Genomic DNA, 25,497 nt, shown 5'->3' with positions numbered 1-25,497 from the left:
TGAGAGCTGTATCTTAATCAATGAATTAATCATATTGTGGGCAATGTAGATACAGTTGTAGATATAGATATAGGTATAGGTATAAATATAGGTATATTGATCAACATATATATCAATCATTAAATACATAGGCAGTATCAAATATACAGAAATATTTTTTGTCATAGAATTCACTAAAATTTTCAATCCAACTAAATGTTATAAAACCATATTCCTCACATTCCCATGAATTTTTATAAAAAATAACACTTTTTATGGGTGTTTGATTCTTGAAATTGTGTAAATATGGTGAACAAAAACAAAATTATTAATTTTTTATCCTCACCTGAGGACATTTTTCTTTATTGATTTTGGAAAGGGGAAGGGAGAGAAGAAAAGACAAAGAAACCTTGATGTGAGAGAGAAACATCGATTGGGTGCCTCCCATATGGGCCCAGACTGGGGATGGAACCTGCACCCTAGGTATATGCCCTGACCAGGAATCAAACCATCAACCTTTTGGTCACCAGAACCAACTGAACCACACAGGCCAGTGCAAATAAAAAAATTTTATTGAAATATGTTATGTATAGATTATACATTATGATTTATAACTACTTCATTAACTTAGTTTATTTAGATATACTTTCAAAAATATTTACATTATTTTTATTGTATTCATTCCATTGCCATTTATACCCCCCTATACACTCTGCCACCTTCACCCAACCTCTTCTCCCTTCCACAATACCGCGCTGTGGTGAGTAAAACTAGGGTTGCCTCTGCCTCCTGACGCTTCAACTCAGTTTGCTTTGCTTCCAAACCTGTTAGATTTTTTTTATTTGCTAGTTTTAAGAAAATACTGCAGGAGTAGAAAAGGAGAAATAAAGAATGATAAAAGTAGTTTCTAGATGGAAACCTGGATGAAATTAATTTTTATCATATATTAGAAATCAGTTCCCTCATTTGGGCATTGGTAGCAAAAAAAAAATGGAAAAATTTCCTAACAAAAAGAGCTAACAGTTAATATTTTAACTATATGGTAAAAAAGATTTTAGTTGATGGATGTCAAGCTTTATCTGAAAACTAATTAGAGGAATGCATACTCAAAGTAAATTTACACCTAATGCACATACTGATGGAAATACACAAAAACTCATAAACTAAACTTTACACAAAATTGGGCTTGTATCTGATTCAGTTTCTTGATCTAACTACCAATTTGTAGAAAACAGAAGACCAAAGAAAATGTCAAATAATGGAGTCAAAGGGATGAAATCAGCAAATCTAGGTTTGAGAGAATCTCTGAGACATTCAGCTGAATAGCTAGTTAGAGGAAAATAATTTCAGATGGGGTAGGGGAAGTGATGAGAAGTGGTGGAAATAAAAACTGCAGAAATTAAATATTTTTTGAAAATGAATAGATTGTAATGAATGAACCTTAATGTTTTCCTGAATTGTATAAACAAATAGTCAAGATAAATAAAAACTAATTGGGTATTTTATTAATTAATAATATTGTTATTAACAAGTTGTTATATTTTTAAATAGAAGAAATAAAATACTATCTGAAATTTACCTAGAGAAAATTCTGAGGATCTTAGAGATAAAGGGAAGTTTGATATTAACTACATGAAAATAAAAGAGATCCAACAGGATTAATCATACTTGTATATCAATTTTGTGTTCATGTGAAATTTTCTGCAATGTAAGTAGAAAAAAATACCAGAAGTAAGACTTGGAGAAATAGACTGAACTCAGATAATTCGAAGGAAATGACAATTTTTGCAAGTGACTGGTACATTTATTGGTGATAAAAACACAGTGAGTCCAGATATGATTAAGGTTTTGAGGAATACTATAAAAAATCAAATCAAGTAAGGTAATTATATTTTTAGTTTGTATTTAAAAGTAATCTTAAAATAAAATATATTTTTATTTCCTCTGACAAAAGCATAATATCTCTTGAAAAAAAGTAGCAGTTAAAACTGTGGAAAACTTCTCAATTTTTTAAAAATGGTAATCATGCTTTTCTGCTTGCTGCACTCCCAGTTGGCACACCGCTCCCCAAAGAGTTGAGGACAGCACTCTGTCTTAACCCCACGCACACATTCCTCTGTGAGCAAGCCTGCCTGGCACAACTCCTACTTTCTTAAAGAAGCTGCGGCCTTGTTTCCAGGCATGTGTCTTTTGGGCAGTTTTCCTTTGGATAAATCCCTGATGTTCAGTATTGAAAAGCAATAGTTTCAAACTCTTTTTAAATCAAAACCTACCTTGAATATTTTGTAGACCAGCAAATGTTATCACAGTTATGCCTTGTAGTGTTAGGATTATAACTCAATTAGAAAGTCCCCTCTACTAGCTGGAATATACACTGTGTCAGGATAGCAGGATTTTAGTCCTTTTTCATTTAGTCTCAAGCCTTCAGAATGCCAGATTTCACTCCCTAAGAAGTGATCAAAGTTCTGGAATCTGGCTTATTTTGTTACAGTATAAATTACTAAAGATGAGGCTAATTATAAATGAGATTGTTGTTATTTATGACCAAATATATTTATAATTGCAACATGCTGGAAATAAAGAAATTTTATTTGGAGAATGCAAAATATATGTGATGAGTAGAGAAACATTTTATTAATGTATTTTCTCTTGGGATTTCCTCTGAATGTTGTTAAAGTTATTCAAGGGAAAACTCATAAGTTTCCCAGGGAACACAGTTTCAAAATTTAGCAGTAATCTTGTTATTAGTAATGTGATCATTGTATTTTAAAATAAGATGGGTTTAAGTCACTTTGCCTTTAAGTTAGCTTATCAATTTTTAGCACCATATAAATTTATGTCATTAAAGTGAATTATACAATTATTGGATATGAGATGTCTTGGTAGATCTTGCATTTAAAACTGGAATGATTTAATTTGAACTGATTGTTGTTTATATACCTCTTAACTACGTGCATGAGCATCATCATACATGCATCATAAAGAAAATGTGCTTACTATGAAGGCTGTAAAGAATGTTCCTTGATATCCAAGGAACAGTGTGCCAAATTTAAAATGCTGGCTTTTAACCCAACATTTGTAAAACATGTCTCCTGATTCTCTTCCTTAGTTTATTACTCAAATGACATATGTCATATCAAAATATTAAATGTAACATAGGGAAATAAACTAGAGCTTTAGATGTAAATTCTAGAAATGCTGTTTTAGTATTTTGGTGCTTTTAATGTTTATACTGCATAAATAAAGGGTGGGGCAAAAGTAGGCTTAAAGATGTTTATATAAAAACAATATCATAGTTAATAGATTATAATACAAAAACAAAATACAGGCCCTGGCCAAGTAGCTCAGTTATTAGTGTCTTCCTGATATGCCAAGGTTGTGGGTTCAATCCTGGTGAGGAAACATACTAAAAACAATCAATGAGTACCTATGTAAGTGGAACAACAAATCAACGATCCTCTCTCTCTTTATTTCTTCCTCTCTCTCTTTCTCTCTCTCTCTCTCTCAAATCAATTAAAAAAGAATAAACTCAAGGCTTTAATGTGTGGGGGAAATATTGCTGCAATGAGAATATTGGTAATTTATTGTAACAAGTAGTCAATATTTTATCAAAACCAACTTGTACAAACTAATGAACATTTCCCCCAGTATTCAATTTTTGGATCTCTAGCAGCTATAAACTGTATATATTTTTAGCTCATATGTTATTTAATTCATATTGACCTCTGCTATTTAAGCCTTCAAATAAGTAATTTGTACTTTCAGTCAGGCCCTCTATAATACTCTTCACAGTAAAATTCTGATATTAATTTTTGGATAGTTTGTTCTCTGTATATAGTTGCAAAAGATAAGAATTTTTATGGATGATCTTTGCAATGCATGTGATAATGGATTTACTTTAGTTGGGTTCTTTCTGAAAGGACCATCTTCACATGAGAAAACTTTGTGTTCTATTTGGCTCACACGTTAGACCTATACTGAGGTTGTACACTATGTGTGCTTTTACCAAGCATAAAACATTTATCACTTTAATGTTGAAAAATGATAGCTAACACATGTACTTCGGATCCGTTTGCATTATGTGAAAACTGTAGATTTGTATATTCATTTAGTGTCTATATTAACAAAACATTCATCTTTATTGTCTTTTGCTTTTTGGGCTATATACTAACCTTTCTTACATTGACTTGTCTTGATTTGGTCAGAATTTGAATAACTATGACTCACTTAAATTACTTTATTTTTTAAGTTTTATTTTTATTTATTTTTATCATTGACAGTATTGACTCATTTAGCTTTTCAAAACTAATTTTGTTTAATTTATAATGTGACCTTTTATAGTTTTTAAATAAACATAGCCTGCTTTCCCATCCCCCCAAAACTAAACTCTGTTTCCCATACTCACAAGTGTAAACTTACTTTTGTCCAACCCTGTACATTTACACTCTGGTCTCAAAAGGTCACTAATGTGATACTCATTGCCATAGTAAGTATTTTCTCTTTTGATTTTCATACCATCCTCCCACCAGAATATGCAATGTAGGCTTCCACTCATGGAAATTGTCTTTCCCTGATTCATATTGTCTTGTTTCTATTTCTAACTCTCTTAAGTACCTTCATTTTCTTTCAACTAGTGTCTTAAATGCCTAGGACAATATGCCATCCATGTCCACATATACTAACTAATCCTAGCTAATGTGCTTAAAGTCTCTGCATGAAAGGAAAAGGCATCCAAGAATAGTGCTTTGTGGTGGGCATCACCTTCACTCTGCACTTTCTTGTCTCCTGCTCTCTGGACATCTATGTAGATGAGTTTTAAAACTCACATATTTAAAGTAGGCTTCTAACCTAAACTCTCACTTCATTTTCAACTGGCTACAAGAGATTTTCATAGCAACCTTTTTCTAGTACCTTGAAGTACAATACAGTACACCTAAAATGAAACTCATCATCCACTCCCCAATTCATACCTATCTTTCTGCTATTTGAAATAGAACACATTTTAGTCAGCCATTCAGACAAGAAAACTAAATAGTCCTTAATCATGACCTCTTCTGTATCTCCCATAGCAAATAAGATATCATGAAGCAGAGGATTCTTTTTTATCACAATTACTTTTGCCTCTTAATTCTTAATGACACAGATTTAGTGCAGGACTCTGCCACTTTACACATTCAGTTGATTGAAGTGATCCCAATTTCATTCCTCTTCCTGCTCTTTCTTTTTAATAAACTCATTGTGAATATAATTTTTCAGAATAATTTTTACAAAATGATTTTTTAATTATTTTCTTTAGTTAAAAAGTCCCAGGTGTAGTTCAATTGCCTTAAGGATAAACTGTCTTCTACTTGAATTTCTATCCTTGCTTATAACAAAATTCTAAATCCTTTAAAATGTCATAACCACACCTCAGTATGAATCCTATAATTCCAGCTTAATAAAATAAAAAGGCTTAAGCAAAAAATGGAGCAAAGACCTGGATGTTGTATTTACCACGGATCAAAGTGGTCATAGGGAAAGTAGATGATTAATATGGAAATATAAATCAAGAACAATTTACATAAGGCCTTAAATGTAAGTGCAAGTGGACCTTGAATGTAGTCAGAAAAAAGAAAAAAAAAACAGTCTCCAAATGGTAATGATTTCGAACAATAGCCAGAAATTTTAATTGTGGGGCATAGGACTGAACAACATGTGTATCAAATGAAGGAGCTCCTACCCTTCACAACAGCATGGATGGAAGTGGAGAGAATTATGCTAAGTGAAATAAGGAAAGTGGTGAAAGACAAATATCATATCATCTTACCTGTAAGTGGAACCTAATCAATAAAACAAACAAGTAAGCAAAAATATAACCAGAAACATTGAAATAAAGAACAAACTGACAGTAACCAGAGGGGAGGAGGGAGGACAATAATGCAGGAAAGAAGAAGAAGGGTTGTCAGGGAACATGTGTAAAGGACCCATGGACAAAGCCAAAGAGGAGTAAGAATGAGGGAGGGAGGTGGGGTTGGGTAGGATGGGGGAGACTGGTAAGAGGAAAATGGAGACAATTGTACTTGAACAACAATAAGAAATGAATTTAAAGTTTTACTCAAAGTAGCCAAGGGGAAGTAAAGGTAGCATAAAATAAGAACCTGACCAGGATGGGTTTAAGAATAACAGTGTAGAAGTTAGTCAAGTTGGTATGGATGCATATAGATATGAAAGTCTGTCTAAGAAATAGGACTGGGTAATCAATGACAAAAAAATAGAAAGGCAAATAAAAACAATAAGGTGAACTTACAAATATTCAAAGAATAGTATTTAGGTAGGAGGAAATATGATTTAAGCTTGCCTATACTACTCTTCTCATATTGTTGCATGCATTACCTTTGGCATTAAGAGTAATTTAGTTTAGAATCCAATTTCTTCCTTCCCCTATTTATAGTAGCTGTGAGTTCTGAATGTAAAGTGTTTGGCACAGTACTGGGCACACATTAAATAATTAAAAAATGGAAGTTATAAATATTATTTTCTCCTACATGTCTTATTGTAAAGAATTTCAATTTTTAGGTACTTGTTTGCCTTCCTGATGCATCGTTTTTGCCCCACAGAAGTAGTCATAAACTATTTTTGTGTCAAAACTTTAAATTAAAGTTAATCTGCTGTATTGTTCTTAACTGAAATATATAATGATATAATAAGGTCATCCTTCGGCTAATCAGAAAAACTTGTTACATTATGAATGTCACACTCCTTCAGTTTGCTACATACCAGAAATGAGTTCCTCAATGCTTATAAAGTTGAGTCACTTGTGTGGTTATCCGAGAAAACCATAGAGCACTTTGCTCTTGCACCTTCTGAAATCCAGCTGTAGCAATGACCACATACAAGACCATGTAAGTGGTCAGCTCTTTGTAATTTAATTCAAAATCACCCCATTCTTAAAGGAATTGATTTATAAAGAATATATGTCTTCCTTTTAAGTTTTACAATATATTCCAGATATAATAGAGGAAAACAAATTACAAATAGGTAAAGAGCCCTAGGACCTACACATGTATACTTAAAATAGCTTCATATTATGGTCTAAAATTTGAAACTGAGTCTTAAGTTAGGGTTATGTGAAGTCCTCTTCTCTTACTTTTATTTATTTTTAAAGATTTTAATTATCCATTTTTAAATAGAGGAGAAGGGAGAGAGAAACAGAGAGAGAGAGAAAAATCAATGTGTGGTTGGATCTCCGGTGCAACCCACCTGGGACCTGGCTGGCAACCCAGGCATGTGCCCAGACTGGGAATCAAACCAGTGACTTCCTGGTTGCAGGCCCACACTCAATCCACTGAGCTACACCAGCTGGGGTCTTCTCTTACTTTTAAACATAACCACCTATTCTTACCACACAAGAGATCTAACTAGGTTTTGAAAAAAATCTTTTTTTTTCTCAAATATTGTAGGTCAATTAAAAGGGATGCTTACTAATAAAGGTAGTATAAGTTTTATTTTTGTTCTTCCATTTTCATGAGGCAATGAAAACCAAAGAGATAAAAGACAAAACATTTACAATATTACACAGATTGAAGAGAATGCAAGAATTTTGCCCATCTTCTCCTATTAAGCAACATTTTAACCTGAGCACTCATAAGCTGATTCTATCCCACATCCGTGGTTTCATTTATTTAATTTCATCTAATAAAGTATTTGGCTATATTGGCTTTATCTTGAAAAATTAAATATATATATTTCATATATATATGTATAATATATACATACCAAACTAGTATATAGGTAAGAATAAAAATTGTTTTTTTTACTTCTGCCCCACCTCAGAAAAACTAGGAAAGAGAAAATAAAATAAAATTGAAAAACAGATTAAATTAAATAAAGGGAAAGTACAAAATGCGTTAAAGTATATTTTAATACACTGGCAATCATAATAACAATGTGAACTAATTTAACTTATTTAGAGAAATAAATTTACATTTGAGAAAAATTAGAAATAATCAGTATAAACTGTTTAAAATGACTCAAGTAAAATATAAGTTCTCAGAAACTTTAAAAGATGAAAAAAATCATGCTTAATTTGGCAGCACATACAATGGAGTTTGAGCGATACAGAGAAGATAAGCATGGCCCCTGTGCAAGGATGACCTGCAAATTTGTGAAACTTTCCATATTTTTAGGAAAAAAATAAAAGGAAAAAAGGATGAAAAAAGCCATTCCAGTAAAATAACAGGTCTACAAGAAGAATGTTAAATTTCTGATTTAATAACAATATTGATACCATAATCTATCTTTATGACTATACACCCAGAATATATTTGCATTATTTGTGATTTGTTTAAATTATTTTTACACAATAACAGAAGAAAAACTCACTAAGGAGATCAAGCAATTCTAAACTTTTTGCTGTTCATAAATAGACCACAATACCTACAGGTAAAACTGGCAGAAATAAATCTCTACAGTTGCATGGAATATTTTAACACACATTTTCTATCAATGAATAGCATCAAAAAAATGATAATATAATAATTCAAACCCTATAATTAATTGGATTAAGGATAGAAAATTGGCCAAGTTTATTATATTAAGCCTTTACTATTTAAATAATCTTTTGAAATAGATTGACCTTACAAGCAAAAATAATTAAATAATAATACATAAAACATCTAATAGTGAAGTAATAAATTAATATAAATACAAACAAATGAAATGTTGATTTGATATTGAAAACAACATTGATTTCAGTTTTTTTCCATGAATTGCTTTTTAGCATGTACAACTTGGTTTTAGACTGACATATTGAAGTCTTTTAAGAGATTTGTAAACATCCATGTTTTGTATTGCAGGTAGATATGGAAATATGCCTAATGAAGATGGTTAGCTCTGAAATGTTTTAAAAGGCAATGGAAGCATGTAAAGAGGGCCTAAATACACCATGCCATCCTGATGATAAAGCTTCAGTTACAGCGTTATTAAACACTGTGATAATGACAGCAAGAGAAATGCTTTTAAAGAGTTGGACAGAAATACAGATGGCTTCTCACCAGGCCATTGTTTATTCCTCACTAGGTTCTCTAGTCAATCACTATTTCATATAGAGCTAATGCAGGTAATTAATCATTCTCTTACATTTGAAGTATTACCATTTGGATATGGTAGCATTAATGATGTAAAAATAACAAAAAAAAGACTAAAATTCTTTTTACTTGTAAGAATTTTGAACAGTACATTTAACCACTCACTATTATTGTTGCTCTAACTGTATATCATGTGTGTAATGTACCTATACCGTGCAGATGAGTGGAAGATTCCGCAATGATGGAAGCTTAGAATCCTTTCATCTGAATTCAAATTGCCAATGAACATTTGGTTTTCAAATAATTGACTTAGGTTATATAAGCTTCCTACATAAAGTAGAATTAATATTAGGTTATATAACTTAAGATACATAAGCTTAGATTATAGAATACAAACACACACTTTTTAATTGATATATAAAACAAGCAATATTTTAGAACAAGTGAGGAAAAAGCAAAACAAAGGAAACATCTGATATATTTTATTCTAAAAGTTTTATATGTATGCTTATTTATATTAATGTATATACATGTACAACATGTTTATAAGTTTTAAAATGAATAGTATTATGCTGAATGTTCTGAATAGCTTTTATTGTACTAATCTATCTATGTATTATCAGTGTATTATTATTTATCCTTATTGTACATAATAGCTATTGAATGTTTTCATGTAGTATTTTCTCTAAGTTTTCATTAAAAGTAAATGAGTTCTGCTATCTCCAACCCATATACTCTCTAACCCAGAGGTAATCTTTTTTAACTATTTCTCCTTATGTCCTTTGATGTCTGGCAGAGATTACTTGCTGCTTAAACCAGCTCATGTTCTTTAGTTGGACCAATTGCCGAAAGAACAAAGATTGCATTTCATAACTTGTCTTTCATAGGAAAGGTCATTTAATTAATATCTGGCCCCTGAGATATACACAGAACTTCATGTGATAATTCAGAAAAGTCTCTTTAATGAGAAGATAAATACTAATCTGCTTCTTCTATTGTTTTGTGCACTTGAATTCAAAATTAATGCTTGTATATTAGCTTTGTTTTTCTTTGGTTTTTATAAAAGTGTAAAATGTAAAGAAATAAATATAGATGTAGAAATTAAGAAAATAAAAATAGACCTAAATCAAATGAAAGAGGCCGAATTTTGATTGTTTGAACTTACAATATTAAAATTGATAAATATCTACCAAGATTGATACAATAAGAGAATAAAAGATAAATGACTTAATATCAAGGGTAATATTACTATAACATCATTACAGATCTCAGACATCAAAAAGATATCAGGAAAGTACATTAGGAATAATTGTATGGCTAAAATTTGACAATGTGAGTAAAAAAGACAAATTTGTAGATAAATACAACTTAGTAAAGATGACAGAAGAAGAAATGGAAAATTAGAAAAATCGGATACCTATTAAAGGAATCAAATCTGCTATAAAAAGTTCCACAAAAAGTAATAAAAAATAAAGAAAATAAGAAATTGAAATTCACAGGCTCAGATGGATTCAATTATAGCTTCTTCCAAACCAGTGAACTGTCCAAGTTTTCTCATAGCAATAGAGGACTTTAAGTTGCTTACTTTATGTGCTTGTAAACCAGCTACATAAGTAATAACCAGGAGCGGAAGTGTTCTGTAGTTTTTATATATTCGTCTGTGTTATGAGAATTTTCCGGGCTTGCTACATTGCAATCTCTTCTCCCAAGAAATATAGGAATCCAGTCCTTACATGTTCTAAATAATAAAGAAACATTTTAATAAGATATCTTTGTGAATCACTCAATTCAAAGAAAGAAAAAATGGTAACCTACTTCTTTTCAGAGAATTTGACAACAGGTGAACTTATTTGTAATCTGCTTTCCATAGATGAGAGTGGGGGATGGAAAGGCTTTAGAAATTCACCTACAACTTCAAGGCCTGAAAAAAGAGGACTGAAAATTCATTGCAATTAACATCTGCTTAAATAGTTCCTGCCATCTTAAGTAGAAAATTAAGTTTTTGACAAAACTTTCTAATTAATATCTCTCTTGGATTTCCAAACCTTTTAGCCACTAGCTTATGAAAAGCTCTTAATTAACTTGGGATCTAGAGAGGACATGTACACAAACATTTGGTTAAAATAAGAGAGAGACATGGCTTGGACCAAGGTCATTGTAATAGAGATGGAAAATAAAATATATTTGGAGGATTCTTTTTAAAGAATAAAGAATTAGGACTAGCTAGCAGTTTAGATGTGGAGGGTGAAGCTAAGAGAGGAATGTGGAGTTCCATCTAAGTTTCTGACTTTTCTAAAGCCACCCACTCTATTTTTCCTCATTCATCTTCTTCTGCTCATGCATCATCTCTCCAGATCAGTCAGTGTTCTTTGATGCAAGTAGCAAAAACTAATTCTTTGCCATTTACATAGAATACAAATATATTGAATGAGTATTTATTTGGTGGGTAACAATGTCACCGCAAAGGTGAAATACCAACCTTGGCAATGATCAAAAACGAGAGATTCAAGGCAGCTGCTAGACCAACAGAAATCAGAATCCAGAACTAGGCCCATGAGGACCCATCTGATTGTACTACTCTAGCTGCTGCTTCCCGAGGAGGAATGCTTCTTGTGCTTCTAAATCTAGAGTATTGATGCCCCCACTTGCTGCTGTGACCCCCAGGATGCTTTCTATATTGTCCCTTTTCCTTTGAACTAGCTCCTGATTAAAGTTTGCAAGTGGGATGGGGTGAAATCTGACCAGTTGAATCTAGGTTTTATAACTTTTGCCTTGCTTTGATGAAGTTTGAAAAAAGTCTGCATCTGGCCTTTCTAAATTCTAATGAGATGTGGAGATTGCCTTCTTGCATGGTTCATATGTTGAAAAATTTTCCAGTGATAAGAAATGTTTCATATGCTCCAGAGCCCACAGCTGAGAAATATTCAGAAGCCTTCTCTCCTTTAGTTACTATTTAAATAGTATTGTTTTTCAGGAAATCAATTTGGGGTTGTATCTCTTTTCCTTCTTTATCTTGTATTCTCATGCACATTTGTGACTTAGAATGTGGACACCCCCAAAACTCAACAACACTTATTCCAACAGCTTCTGCTGAATACATACAAGATGTCAATTTACAAGCTTTTAAATAAATGCATGTAGAAATAGGAAAAAAAAGTTGTCTCTGACATTTAGAATGCCAGGAAGGCCAAAAACAACAACACCAACAAGAATACAATTATCAAAAGAATTAATGTTAACTGGTATGCGTTCAACAAGGACTATGATAATACAGAGAAGGGACTTGTAGCCCATCCTCAGAGAAAGGACAGCTCATCAAGAAAGTTCATACTAAAGTGAATCTAGAAGGCTAAGATAAGTTAGCCAAGTAAAGAAGGTAATATAGGCACTAGTTTTTCCAACACCAGTCTAGTGCTTGAAAAATTAACACTATAAGAGGAGTGGTTGGTAAAAAGTTAGACATTGGTATAATTTAATAATTACAATATAATTATGTTAAGAATGGTGAATGCTTGCAACATGGTGGCAGAGTGGGCCTTCTTTGACACCATAGAATGTTCAAGATATAAAGGGTATTTTGGCAGCCCTGTAACAGAATTAGAGGAAGCAGACCACAGTGAAGGAGACCAGGTAGGAGGATAGTGGGCAATGTAAGTGGTGATGTCATGTTAAATCCAACTGTGTTGGATTTACATAGTTTTCACTCTCTTCTCTGCATGTTCAATTTTTATTTTTATTTCAAACAATAAATTATCACTCTGCACATACTAAAAAGCATAATTTCTGTTTTATTTTCAAATCAATAAAATCACACACCAATTATATTTAACTTTATGTGTCTTGATCTGTGATTTTTAACCAGTATGACACACACAAAAAATTAAAACATGCACTACCTGACTGTTTAGTCAGGGGCACAGACCTCTTTTCTTTTAGGTTTCCAAATAAAAAAATGATTGCAGCCAGCACAACAATAACTGTCCAGTGGGAGTGAATCTAAATTATAAGTGACTTTTATCAGATCAACAAAAAATATATATTTGTGGTGTGCTGCAGAATTTTAGTAATCAGTTGAGCCATGAGATGAAAAAGGTTGGAAACAACTAAACTAGATAAGTGAAGAGATAAAAGCCACACTTGTGTATTTTCCTTACTTTGTTCCTGCCATACCTGTGTGCAGAACATGTCTTATTCCTTCTTTCTGGCTCAGATCAGATGCTACATTCTTTATAACACCTGTTCTTACTCCTCAACAGAAAACAATGACTTGCTTATCAGAATGCTCACAGTAATTTTTTCTTAATTGTTTATTGGTGATAACCATTTATTTATGAATCTGTCTTATTACTTATGCCATTCTGTTAATTTCAATTTCTTAAGGTCAATATTCTTATGAGAATAACCAATGTGTCCAACATACTTCCATAGACAGAATCCAGCTTCATGCTTTCGATTGTGAAAAAATACCTAAAAAGTTGTAGAAAAAATGAATGAATAAATGCTACCAAAAGTTCTCTGCAGCCCTGGCTGGCATAGCTCAGTGGATTGAGTGCAGGCTGCAAACCAAAGTGTCGCAGGTTTGATTCACAGTCAGGGTACATGCCTCGGTTGCAGGCCATGACCCCCAGCAACCGCACATTGTTGTTTCTCTCTCTCTCTCTTTCTCCCTCCTTTCCCTCTCTAAAAATAAATAAATAAATAAAAATCTTTAAAAAAAGTTTTCTGCAGGAAATAGTGAAAGGTGATCTCAGTTAATTGTAGTAGGCCATTGATGTTATGGCTTTAAGGAAGCTATCCTTTGTGACAGCATGGATGGAACTGGAGAGCATTATGCTAAGTAAAATAAGCCAGGCAGTGAAAGACCATATGATCTCACCTATAAGTGGAATCTAATCAATAAAACAAACAAGCAAGCAAAATATAACCAGAGGCATGGAAATTAAGAACAAACTGACAGTAACTAGAGGGGAGGTAGGAGGGGATAATGGGGGTGGGGGGAATGGAAAAGGGTTTTCAAGAACAACTATAAAGCACACATGGACAAAACCAAAGTGGGGTAGTAGTATCAAGGGAAGTGGGGATAACTGGGGTTGGGGGGAGTAGTGGGGGGAAAATGGAGACAATTGTATTTGAACAACAATAAAATAATTAAAAAGTTTAAAAAGAAGCTAATATTGAGGCAAAATTAGTATGGCAAAAAGTTTCTTAAGGAGTATCTTGTGAAATGAGAAAGGGAAGGCAGCAACAGCAAATAGAAGGACTTTCATGCCAAGTTATAGGCCTATAAGGTTCTCTACCATCCCTACTGTGAGTTATAAAAACAGAGAGGCTGTTGGAGGACTTCTGTGTTGGGTGAAATGCCCACACCACTGTACCACCTCCTTGCTCAGGCATTGCTTGGGTGCCACTCTAAGAAGAGACTGATTTGGCTGCCACTGACTCTATCAGTCATTGAGCCAGAGGTTGCTCCTGGCAGATCGTGGCCTCAGAATTAGTATTGAAGTGCATCCTGATGAAACTAAGAATTAGAGTTTGTCAGCTAAACATAGTCTTGGGAGCTCAGCAGTAAGACCTTAATAATACAACACAGATCAATGTTCATATGCACATTAAAAAAAGCAGCCTCTCCAGAGTAACTTATTCTTCATGAAGTAAGATTTATGAAGTGGATGTTATAGAGTAAACTTTAGCATTCTTCACTGGGGTTGGTCTTACTGTCATAAATGGTAGTCATCATCTACCTGTTCTACTTATTCATTCCAAATTTTGCTCAGCTTCAGCTGTCATTTCTGCTGGTTTGTTTGGTTGTGTTAATAAACCTTCATTTCTGAGAGGTTTGAGTTCCTATTATTCACCAACTTTTCAGATGGAGTTTCTTCCCTTGTCCACTCACATTTGGCAAGGAAGCACCATAAAGAGCCAAAGTGTATCACTGAATTATAATCCTCCAAACTCCCACTGTGGAAAAGCAGCTCAACTTCCTCCTTTGAATTATGATCAATCACTTCTCTCAAGACAGTGACTCCTCTTGTCTACTGTTGATGGAACACAGGGAACTCAAAATGACCTGATGACAGTGTTGCTGGTAGTTCAGCAGTTTCCATGACAATGTGCATTCTTTAAGGAACATGAGATCTAACCACTCAAAGCTCAGAGTTGCAGAGAAGGGAGGCATAGCATCCCAGGGTGAATTATTAGGAGACATGGTACAAATGCTTGTGACTGCTCTACCTCTTGGTTCCTGGACTCATGTATTAATGAATATTCTTTGGGACATAACACTATATAAAATCCTCTTCTTTTGGGCATAACACTATATAAAAGTCTATGATTTAATATATGTATATGTCCTAGAAGATAGCATCTTATCTTGTAAGTATATTGCCTCAAAACTTCAGCTGTACCTTCAGTGGGTTATCCCAGTGCTCAAGCAGGCTAATAGCTACTAGGTGGTGTGGTATGTAATAAAAAACAAATGATCCACACTAATGGATCTACACCTCTGTAATTTTGTTTTTTCTCATCAAATGCTATGTTGCATGAGATTCCATTTATGTGGATCAGGAATCCTGAACATCCCAAGAAAGCAATATTGGCTGAGTTATTGAAGGCAGTAAAGTCAAACCTATACATTTGAAGAATATGCATTCATATCTTTGAGAACAATTCAGTGGAATTCTATTCATAATGGAAGAATCCTAATGAAGTTCTCTTGCCACCAAGTGGCTAGTTAGTCTTCACAAGGAATACTGTCATACTGAGCAATCAGTAACCTGTTGCAGGATAATTAAAGGCAACAGTTGCTAAATTGGCCTTGCTAATTTGGAATCCATGCTAGAGGACCAATATGCATCCTCTTGTCATTGTCACTGTGGCCCCTTTGTTTGTGTGTTCATTGTTTCAGCACTAGAGTGATCATTGAAACATGTTGGTTAATATCAGCTGGCTAAGGCATTTTGTCTGCTTGTGCATGGTAGGTGCTCTGGTGGTGTTAATATGCAATTTAAAATTCTCCATGCTATGTGTCCACTTTTACATATTTATCACATGTTTCTAATATGAGCCTTCTTTCCCCTGTTATTTTAACATGGACCCTTCCAGCCCTTCATAAGGCCAGTATACTCATTACTGCCCATTTACCATACATTTTTTTTTCTTTGGCTGCTTCACCTACTGCACAATGGGGATGATCAGATGCACGTTTCAAAGCTCTACCTACTGCAAAAACATTTAATTTACTCTTGTCTTTCAAGTCCATTTATATGCAATAATATAATGTAGTCATTCTCCATTTTCAGTTTATATCCACTTACTGAGAAACCAAACCATAAACCAAGCTCTGGTTTTCTCTTACGTATCTGACCATCTGGAATCACCTATTAAACCATGGTTTAGGTGTGTGCTGAGGGGAAGCATTTCTGTAATAAAGTTTAATTCCACCCTTTGAATCACACAAGTCTCACAAGTCTTCCAGTATTGTAGTCACATCTCGCTCTTTTTGTGCAATCAGCATGATGCCACAGACTTAGAGGACTAATGGGTTGTTTCATGTGACATCTAGGTGACCCAGTTTTCTTTGGAATGTGAATTAACTCTGCATATAAGTCCAAAAATGAGGTGGGGGTGGTTCATGAAAAGAACACTTATCACCTTACTGGGGAAAGACTTCTTTATTAACTTTCCACACAGAGAAAGGTCCATCATGAAGTTATGCTTGTGCTATTTGTCAGCAGTTTAGGTTTTCTGAGTTGGAAATCTTATCTTGGCTTAAACTTGATTGGGCTAAGGATTTAACCATCTTTTAAGTACACTGTGATTATTAAACTCCTGAGTTGATGTACAGCATTTTCTTCTTACACTGCATAAAATAGGTTTCTCATAAGTTACTAAAGAGACTCTCTGACTGTCATGTGCCATTTTATTTGCTTGTTGATTTCCCTCAATTAAAAAAAAATCTATCTGGGGAATTAATGTAGACATGCCATTCTAAAGGAGAACTCTGAAGTAGATATTGCTCATTAGAGGAACATCATGTTTGGCTAAGGCACGAGGCATTGGCTGGTGGCTCCATAGAAGAGGAGGGCATCGACTGGGAAGCTGAGGCAGACCCCTAGCAGATCATTGGGGTTTGTCAGCAACTGCTCTCCTGCATCTGAGTGCAGAGTGCTTTTTAGAAGGGCTCATTTAGAGTCTAACATAACTCTCTGCCACATAAATATTCACAATGCTTTCTAAGTCAATTTTGAAAAAAATTGCTTTCTTTAAAACATAACTTGAATTAAGGCAAAGGACATATTATCATTAATGTCAATAGAGTATAAGTTTGGAGAGATGCTAAGAGTATACAAAAATAAAAAAAAGGCTTTCGAAATTTTAAAAAGCAGTTGTTTTCCTTTTGGTAAAATTACTAGTAGTCATATAACACTGCATTTCTATTTGTCAAATTTATTTATTTATCACCAATCTTTTACTGACCATATTCATAAAATATATTAAATTATTTTTGTTAGCAGTATAAATGCATTATGTGTCACATTCTAAATATGTGACTTGAAAGATTTAACATAAATGGGAATTACAGTTTGATGAGCATTAAATTCATTTTGCCCATATATTGGTTAAAATTCAGGACAAGTTTATAAGCATTTCCTGCCTATGCCCTTGCTATTCCCCAATGCAACGTTATCATCATGGGCTCCTAATTACTGCAAAGTTTATTTAGGAGGTTATGTCCAGAAAAACTTGATTTCTGCTCCTCTGCCCTTTGATGCAGAGGCTCTAAGTGGATTTTTAAATCTCATGGTGGCCATTTATTATTCTTAGTGCATTCAGTAAAATACACCAGGAAATTAGTCCCTGTCTCCTGGTTGACCTAAGACTATATAATAAAAGCATTCTGTTGTAAAGTTCACATTGATTTTATGTAGAACTTTCTCTATTTAAAGAAATTAGACCTTAACATTGAATCTGAAGCTCATTATAGCTTCAGGGAAGTTGAAGGTAAGTTAAATTGTCCTTTAGAGTGGATTGTTCTATGACATATACCAATATTTAGGTTACTATTTAACATGAATGATTGCATTTGCAATACAATAACTTTTATTCTGCATTTCTCCTATTAGTCTGCCAAGATTGTGTAGTAGAAACATTATCCAGATTTTCAGTTGAGGAACTGAAGTTGCATAGAAGCTTGTGGTTTGTAATACTCATATAGAACATTATGAAATATCTAAGGAGCAGATGTATGGAGTGCAAACTAGAGTCTTCCTTCTGTATCTGTTTCCTCATCTTTTATGCAACTATCCAACTCAGGGAACATTGGGATTGACTTTAGCTGCTCACATTTAAATTTTAACTTTTTTCTTCTTTAATAAAATTTTTGAAATCATCTCAGCAGTTCAACTTCAGCTTCCTTCAGTTACCTTCAACTTACTTCAGCAGTTGTAGATTTTATGAAGACAAGAAACCTATTTCATAAATTGACTAAGCTTTACTATCCATAGCTAGTTACTAATTAGTTCAGTATTGCATGTATCAAGTATCTAGAGACCTCTATGGACATGATGCATCACTAATTTTTTTAAATAATAGTTTTAAAGTATTGGATATTTTGACCATGGATTGACAATGGATTCTTAATAGGACATTTGCCTTATTTACATTTTTTTTTAAATTTTATCATCAAATAGTTTTTAGAATAAAATCTAATCATTTTAGTTTGATTTATCTTTGTGTAAACATGAATTTATCCTAATTCAAAATGTCAGATTATTTCCTCAGCCATCTCTGTTTAGTTTGTTTTTTAAGACATTAATTCTAGATGGAGGAGTGTTTCAAACTTATATATAACTTTATTGCTGTAGTACTGAATTTATTTTTTCTGATGAGGTGTCTATGGCATAATAGAAAGCAATTTCATCCTGAATTTAACTTAAATGATTTTCGACAATCTCATATTTTCTAGGCATTCAGTTATATATCATGCCTTACATACATATACTCTCTATTAAAGAAAAATTTCTTAAAACAGTATGTTTTAAGTGTTATTATAGTAGAAGAGCTTTAGCTCCTATGCTAGAAAGAGAGAGAGAGAATTGAAGTGCAGTACACCAGAAGAATGTAGACAAAAAGCAGGGAAAATGTGTAGTTCAGAGAAAGGATGTATATATTTCTGAACTAAAATTGATGTCAGAAAAAAGTAAATGAGTCTTTAATTTTTATCTATTTATCTCTCTTTATCTCCCTCTATCTCTTTCCAAGTTTTTCTAAGGTTCAGATATCTCATAATTTCATAGAGATCGGTTAAGAGGAAAAACTTCTATCTTTTTTTTTCAAGTTTATACCTTCCTGATAAAATGATCTGCCCTCTCTTTCAGGGAGTTGAGAGAAGACTAGTGTGTCTTATTTACTTTTAACATATATATTGGGGTATAATAAACATGTTGGTAGTGAAACCACACCAGAATGTTACCAGCAATTGAGCCTTGGTCCAGCAACCTCTGTACTTGAGCTCTGTCTAAGAAAGAATTCATAGCCAAGACTGACTTGTAAGAGAAAGTTTATTATAAGTTATAGAAATAGAAAAAGTGAGCTGTAGAAGAAAGGGGCTCAGGAAACAAGTTATAGAGGCAACAGATGGGCCCTTGGAGCTAAGGAGAAAGAGAGAGACTAGGAAAATTCACCAAGGGGAAGAAGGGTAGGGGGAAGGCACAAGTCTGCTCCATAGGGAAACCATGCCGGGTCCCCTGTCCTGAAGTTCTCTCTAAAGGCAGAAATCTTAAAGGAGATCCCAGAGGAGGATCTCAATAGAATATTCATCAGCTTTTCCAGTTGTGTCTTTTAAGGTACCTTTTAAGGTACTTTTCTTCTTTAATAAAATTTTTGAAATCATCTCAGCAGTTCAACTTCTGCTTCCTTCAGTTACCTTCAACTTACTTCACTATGGACACTATGGATTGGTCAGTGCTAGGGCAGGAAATTGTTAGTCATTGTCTCTGGTCCAGATGTTAGCCACGGTGTCATCCACCTGAACTTGCCTTTCTGGGCCTGGAGCTGAAGCACAACTGAGGCTTAGATACAATTTCTAATTTGACCAAAACTCAATCTCTGTGGTCAACAGACCTGAGACTTTATTCTTCACATTATTTGATGTTGGTCAAAACTTCATTGTTCTGAGGGCTCAAGACTTAAGCAGGTGGTTGTGCAAAGGCTCATATGGGGTTCATATGAAGCTATTCTCTGGTCCCTTTTCCTCCTCCGTAGGGTCTTAAACCACATAACTAGGACATACTAGTGGAGGAAAGGTCAAGGGAGGGTCTGAACCACATGCCCAGCTATATCAAGGTTTGTAAACCACATGACTAGAGGTGTGCTAGGGGAAAAGAGGTCACTCTGGGGGAAATTTCTTCATTTTCCCTGTTTTTCCTATTGCTAAGTACCTGGGGCTTTCTTCCCTGGAGATGTTCCATACCTGGTACAGTACTCTTACTTGGCTCAACATGCCTATCTAACTGCCTACTACAAACACACCACAACATTTACTGATTTGAACACTTGATTGTCTGCACTCACACATACTGCTGAACACTCTCCCAGTTTCACATAGAGATTATCGTTATTATAATCTCTTCTTATATATAAGATTATACTTATATATAATCTCTTATTATAAATAAGTATACTTTATAATATATATACTTATTATACTTACTATATATTATAATTTTACTTATTATAAAGCTTTGGCCTCAACTTTAATTGTAAAACTGATATTTTTTATGTATTTACTTATTTCTTAACTATAAACTAGAATTCTTTCTCTTCCAATTTAAATAGTTTATTATTCATTGCTAAATCTAGAGTTTATCATTTCTTTCATTCACTTACTTGTTAATAAATCTAAATAATTAAAATCATTTTAAAATATGGAATTTCTCTTCTTTAAGTTTATTACTCTTTACTTGCCATAGATTGGAGATTAGCTGAACATGTATTCAAAAATTGTATTAAGCTTGAAAATATCCTATATGATTATTTCCTATTTCCAATCCTATAAACTGACCTCTTATGTTAGTTAAAACTTCGACTGTTCATATACTGATGTTATGTTACCTAGAACTAAGACCAATTCAAAGTAGTTTTAATATTTTTTTAGCATTGGAAAAATCCTCTGAAGCACAATCTACACTAGTTCAGGTATTACTTAGAATTAAACATAGTAATGGCTTTCCTTGCTTCTACTAGAAAACATATTTTTCCTACCTTAATCTTTTTTGATAAAATATACAATTCTTTGATAAGAAGCATTGTATAGGGAAAGGTAGGGAGAAAGAGAGGAAGAGAAACATCAATGTGTGGTTGCCTCTCGAGCACCCTCTACTGCAGCCCAAGCATGTGCCTTGACTGAGAATACAACCAGTGACCCTTTGGTTTGCAGTCTGGAGCTCAATCTACTGAGTCACACCAGCCATGGCACATTGATACTTTTTCATTTGCCATTTTACCTAACAGGAATACCATTTCCCCCTCATTCACTGGATTCCTTATCATTTTAGATATGTTCAGGAATTTTGCATACATTTGCTAAGTCCCTAAGACTGAGTTAGCCACCTTTTTCTGTGCTGCCATAGTATCCTGTTTCTGCCTTTAGAATGGAAACCACCATAATGTAAAAAATGCTAATGTTATGTCATCTTCTATTCCCACAGTACAAAACAGCGTATAATCAACTCATGCACTGTATTAACATTTAATACATCTTTGCTGTCAACTGGATGAATACAAAAATGAAACAGTTCAGCATCTATGAGGATATCTGAGGTATAGGGAAAAAGGTATATTGTAATAGTTATCATTTACTGTATATTGTGTAATAACTGAGTTTTAAGTATTCTTATAATTTAATAATGAGAAAAGGGGAAAGAAATGGAAATGTCTTCTGTAAGGCATATAACTAGTGAACAAGGGAACCAAAACATAAAATGAAGAAGGTATCAGAGCATGAACATAAGATATGGATAAATTAAAGGATTTATTTATAGCAGTCAGAAAAAATAAAACCAAAAATTAATTTAAAAACATGTATACACCCTGCTAAAAATATTCTTAATGTGCAAACTTCAACTGATCACCTGGCATTTCAATTAAATCTTGTACTGTCTACTAGATTTAGATGATTTTTACCTCATATGAGCCTGAATTAAGTCATTGTCTTGGCCATTCATTAGTCTCACTGACATATTTTTTTTTCTAGGTTATGCCTCAGTTTTGGATATCAGTTCTTAGATGTAACACAAATCCTAAGTTTTCACTTAACATTTTCGATACCAAGAAAATGTTTAAAGTATCACTTTTAAGAAGTATTCCCTTGTGATATTTCTCCTTTTGTGTGTGGGCTAAACCTCATGACATGTAACCAATGAAATACAGTAGAGATAGTTGAATGCCTCTTCTGTGATTAGGTTACAAAACGTTATGATTTCTATTTTTGCTGGAAGATTCCTTCTTACTTGCTTTTAGACTGCCACTTTGGGGATGTCCATGCTGCAAAGATCTGAGGAACTGAGTGCTGAAAACAACTACTGAGTGAGTTTGGAAGTACCTTCTCCTCCCCCTAATGTGTCAGATGAATGTACCCATCCTTGGCCCACACCTTTATTACCACCTGTAAGTGATTGTAAAGAAAGGACTGAGCTAAGCACTGTTTGGATTTCTCACCAACAGGAAGAAAATATTAGATAATTAGTTATGTTGCTTTAAGTGATTAATTTGTTACACAGCCACAGATAACCAATATAAGATTTATTCAAACAAATATAAAATTTACATACTAAATATATACATAATATTTTGTCCAAAATATAATCATTTTGGGTAGCACAGCTTTTAAATACATTTCACTTGAAATAATATGGTATAAATATCAGTTTTTATTTTAGATGAAATCATAAATTGTACTTTTATCCTTATGTTTTAAACATGGATAATTAACTTGGATATGTAAAAGTTATGTATAAAATAAATTAATATCCACACTTGCTATTTTATGGGGATTTTCACATTAAATACACAACAATAGTCTATTTGCTTGCATATCCAAGATGAACCTACTTAGATTAATATTTACAGTGCCAGTTTTTCTTACAAATAATAAAAGAAAGAAGGAAATTTAAATTTATTGGCATCTGCTGCTTTGTTAGACAATTTACATAGATCATTTTATTTAATATTAACAGCTCCCTTTAAGAAAAAGTAAGTAAGTACATTCAAACTTACTTTGAACATCCTTATTCAAAGTAAGTTTGAATGTAAAGAATACATTGTTTTACTCAGTTTTTTTAACTTCTTACTGAGGACATTTTTTCATTGCTTTTAGAAAGAGAGGAAGGAAGAGAGTAAGAGAGAGAGACATCAATGTGAAAGAGAAACATCGATTGGTTGCCTGTGTGCACCCAGGCTGCCCTCAGACCAGGGACCTAACCTGCAACCTATGTGTGTATTCTGGCTAGGAATCAAATCTGCAACCATTTGGTATAAAGAATGATGCTCCAACCAACCAAGCCATACTGGTGAAGGCTGTTTTACCCATTTTTTAATCCTATACTGAATGGTTTGGCTTAATAGGATAAGAGGAAACTCAAGGAGGCAATACATTAATGGGATGACTTTGATAGAGCTTCTCAATACAAAAAGTTTTTCAATATGAATTTCAATAAGATTTTCATATATATAAAAAAGTAACTATGGACAGTAATGGGTAGACAAATTGCATAATGAAAATAAAGAACTTAAAATATTTTCACTTGTCTTTGTGAAAAACAAAGGAAAGAACAATTCTGATACCTCATGAAGGGAAGAAAGTGATTCCATACAGTAATGTCTGAGGTTCTATTTGCAATAAAATTTAAATAATTTTCCAAACCTGTAAGTGACATGTTAACTATAGACTTCTGGATGTATTTTACAGAGGATGGAATCAGATTCCTCATCTGATATAAATGAATCATTTAACCTCTGTGCTCTGGTGTCTGGTCAATGGCTTTCAAGTAGAAGGAAAAAGGCCAAGTTCATCTCCTAGGCTATTTTCAGATGAATGTCATTTAACTGATGAACCCAATTTTATTCATATCACTAGGAAAATTACTTAAACATTTTTTCTCATTTTTTATGTCACCCAATCATTACTTGGCTTTCTGCATGAAAATTAAAAATTACTGAAGCATAAAAATGTCAGTATTTTATAACCACACTTAAATCATTTGTCTTATTGATCAAGCAATATTATTAAATATATCCATTTATAACTTAAGAAAAATGGGAGAATATTGTGAACTTTTCAAGGGAAAAAGAACTCTAAAATTAGTGTTCAATCTCAACTATAGCATTTAAATGTCTTGGTTGATGTCATGTATTTACTATAAGTACATATGCTATTACTTTAGCAAAACATTTTTTAATCAATACTGACTATTGAACCATGGATATGAGAATTATTCTCAATTTGTTAAATGATGAAAAATAATTGTTATTACATGTATCTATTAGGTATAAGAATTAGCCATTTGAAATGCTTAAATAATTACATATTTCACTACTCTCCAGGAAAGACATCGATGGATATTGAAAGAATAGTCCTCAGTCATTTCAGGAGAATGTGTGTGAAAAAATATAAAATTTTAGCAAAGGTTAATCTACCCTCTTTTCAATAATTCTCCAAGAGAAGTAGAGTATAATTGCCTATCAAGGTCTTCATCTTCTGTCTTTATCTTTAGGACTTCATGGATACCAATAATTTGGAGCTTCAAAATTATTTTGCCAAAATACACAGAAATTGAATAAACCTATACTTTCTCAATAAAACACATACTATAATTGACTTTATCCTGACTTGAGATTTCTTATAACCATAGCAAAATACTACTACCATTTGTTGACCCAATCAAAATCTAAGGCAGATTACAACCACCTGCAGGCTGCTTGGGAGGTGTTTAGCGTTGCTTTGTTCAGGGAAAAAGTGTTGTATTCCCATCACTCTTCCCATCACATACAGACATAAAGATAATTTGTTCTCGCACACAACTCTCTGAGCTCAAATTTCCCTATATTCAGAATATTTTTATTGCTTCAGTGTTTTCTCACAGAGTTGCTTTGCTCGTTAATGAGATCATGACTACTGCTTCCTTTTAGTTCTTTGAACTAAGGAGCTCTATAAATAAAAGAGCCTATTATTTTACCACTCTTGTTACTCACCAAAGAAATGGTCCCTGAAAATACCACCTTTCACTTGCTCTGTGTGTAAAATCTATGTCGCCTACAATGGGAGGGGTTGTGTGGCATAATTACAGGAATCCGCTTGTTCTGCTGGGTATTGTGCATTAGTGGTCTGAAACGTTTCTAAAGAAAAGAGATGCTGACATCCACCCACACTTCACCCAACACTGTTAATTCAAAACAC

At 33.3% G+C, this 25,497-nt stretch overlaps 1 non-coding gene across 1 annotated transcript; it reads left to right on the top strand.

Annotated features, from left to right (window-relative positions):
- The first annotated feature begins 8,035 nt into the window (after positions 1-8,035).
- LOC123815987 lies at positions 8,036-8,142 on the top strand. The gene has a single exon (XR_006785202.1). It is a non-coding gene; the product is annotated as a U6 spliceosomal RNA (small nuclear RNA).
- The last annotated feature ends 17,355 nt before the right edge of the window (positions 8,143-25,497 follow it).

This window comes from Phyllostomus hastatus, unplaced genomic scaffold (genome assembly GCF_019186645.2).
Source record: "Phyllostomus hastatus isolate PE091 unplaced genomic scaffold, TTU_PhHast_1.1 phas_contig_196, whole genome shotgun sequence".
In the NCBI taxonomy this organism is placed as follows: domain Eukaryota; kingdom Metazoa; phylum Chordata; class Mammalia; order Chiroptera; family Phyllostomidae; genus Phyllostomus; species Phyllostomus hastatus.
This window is presented reverse-complemented; position numbering and strand designations above follow the sequence as displayed.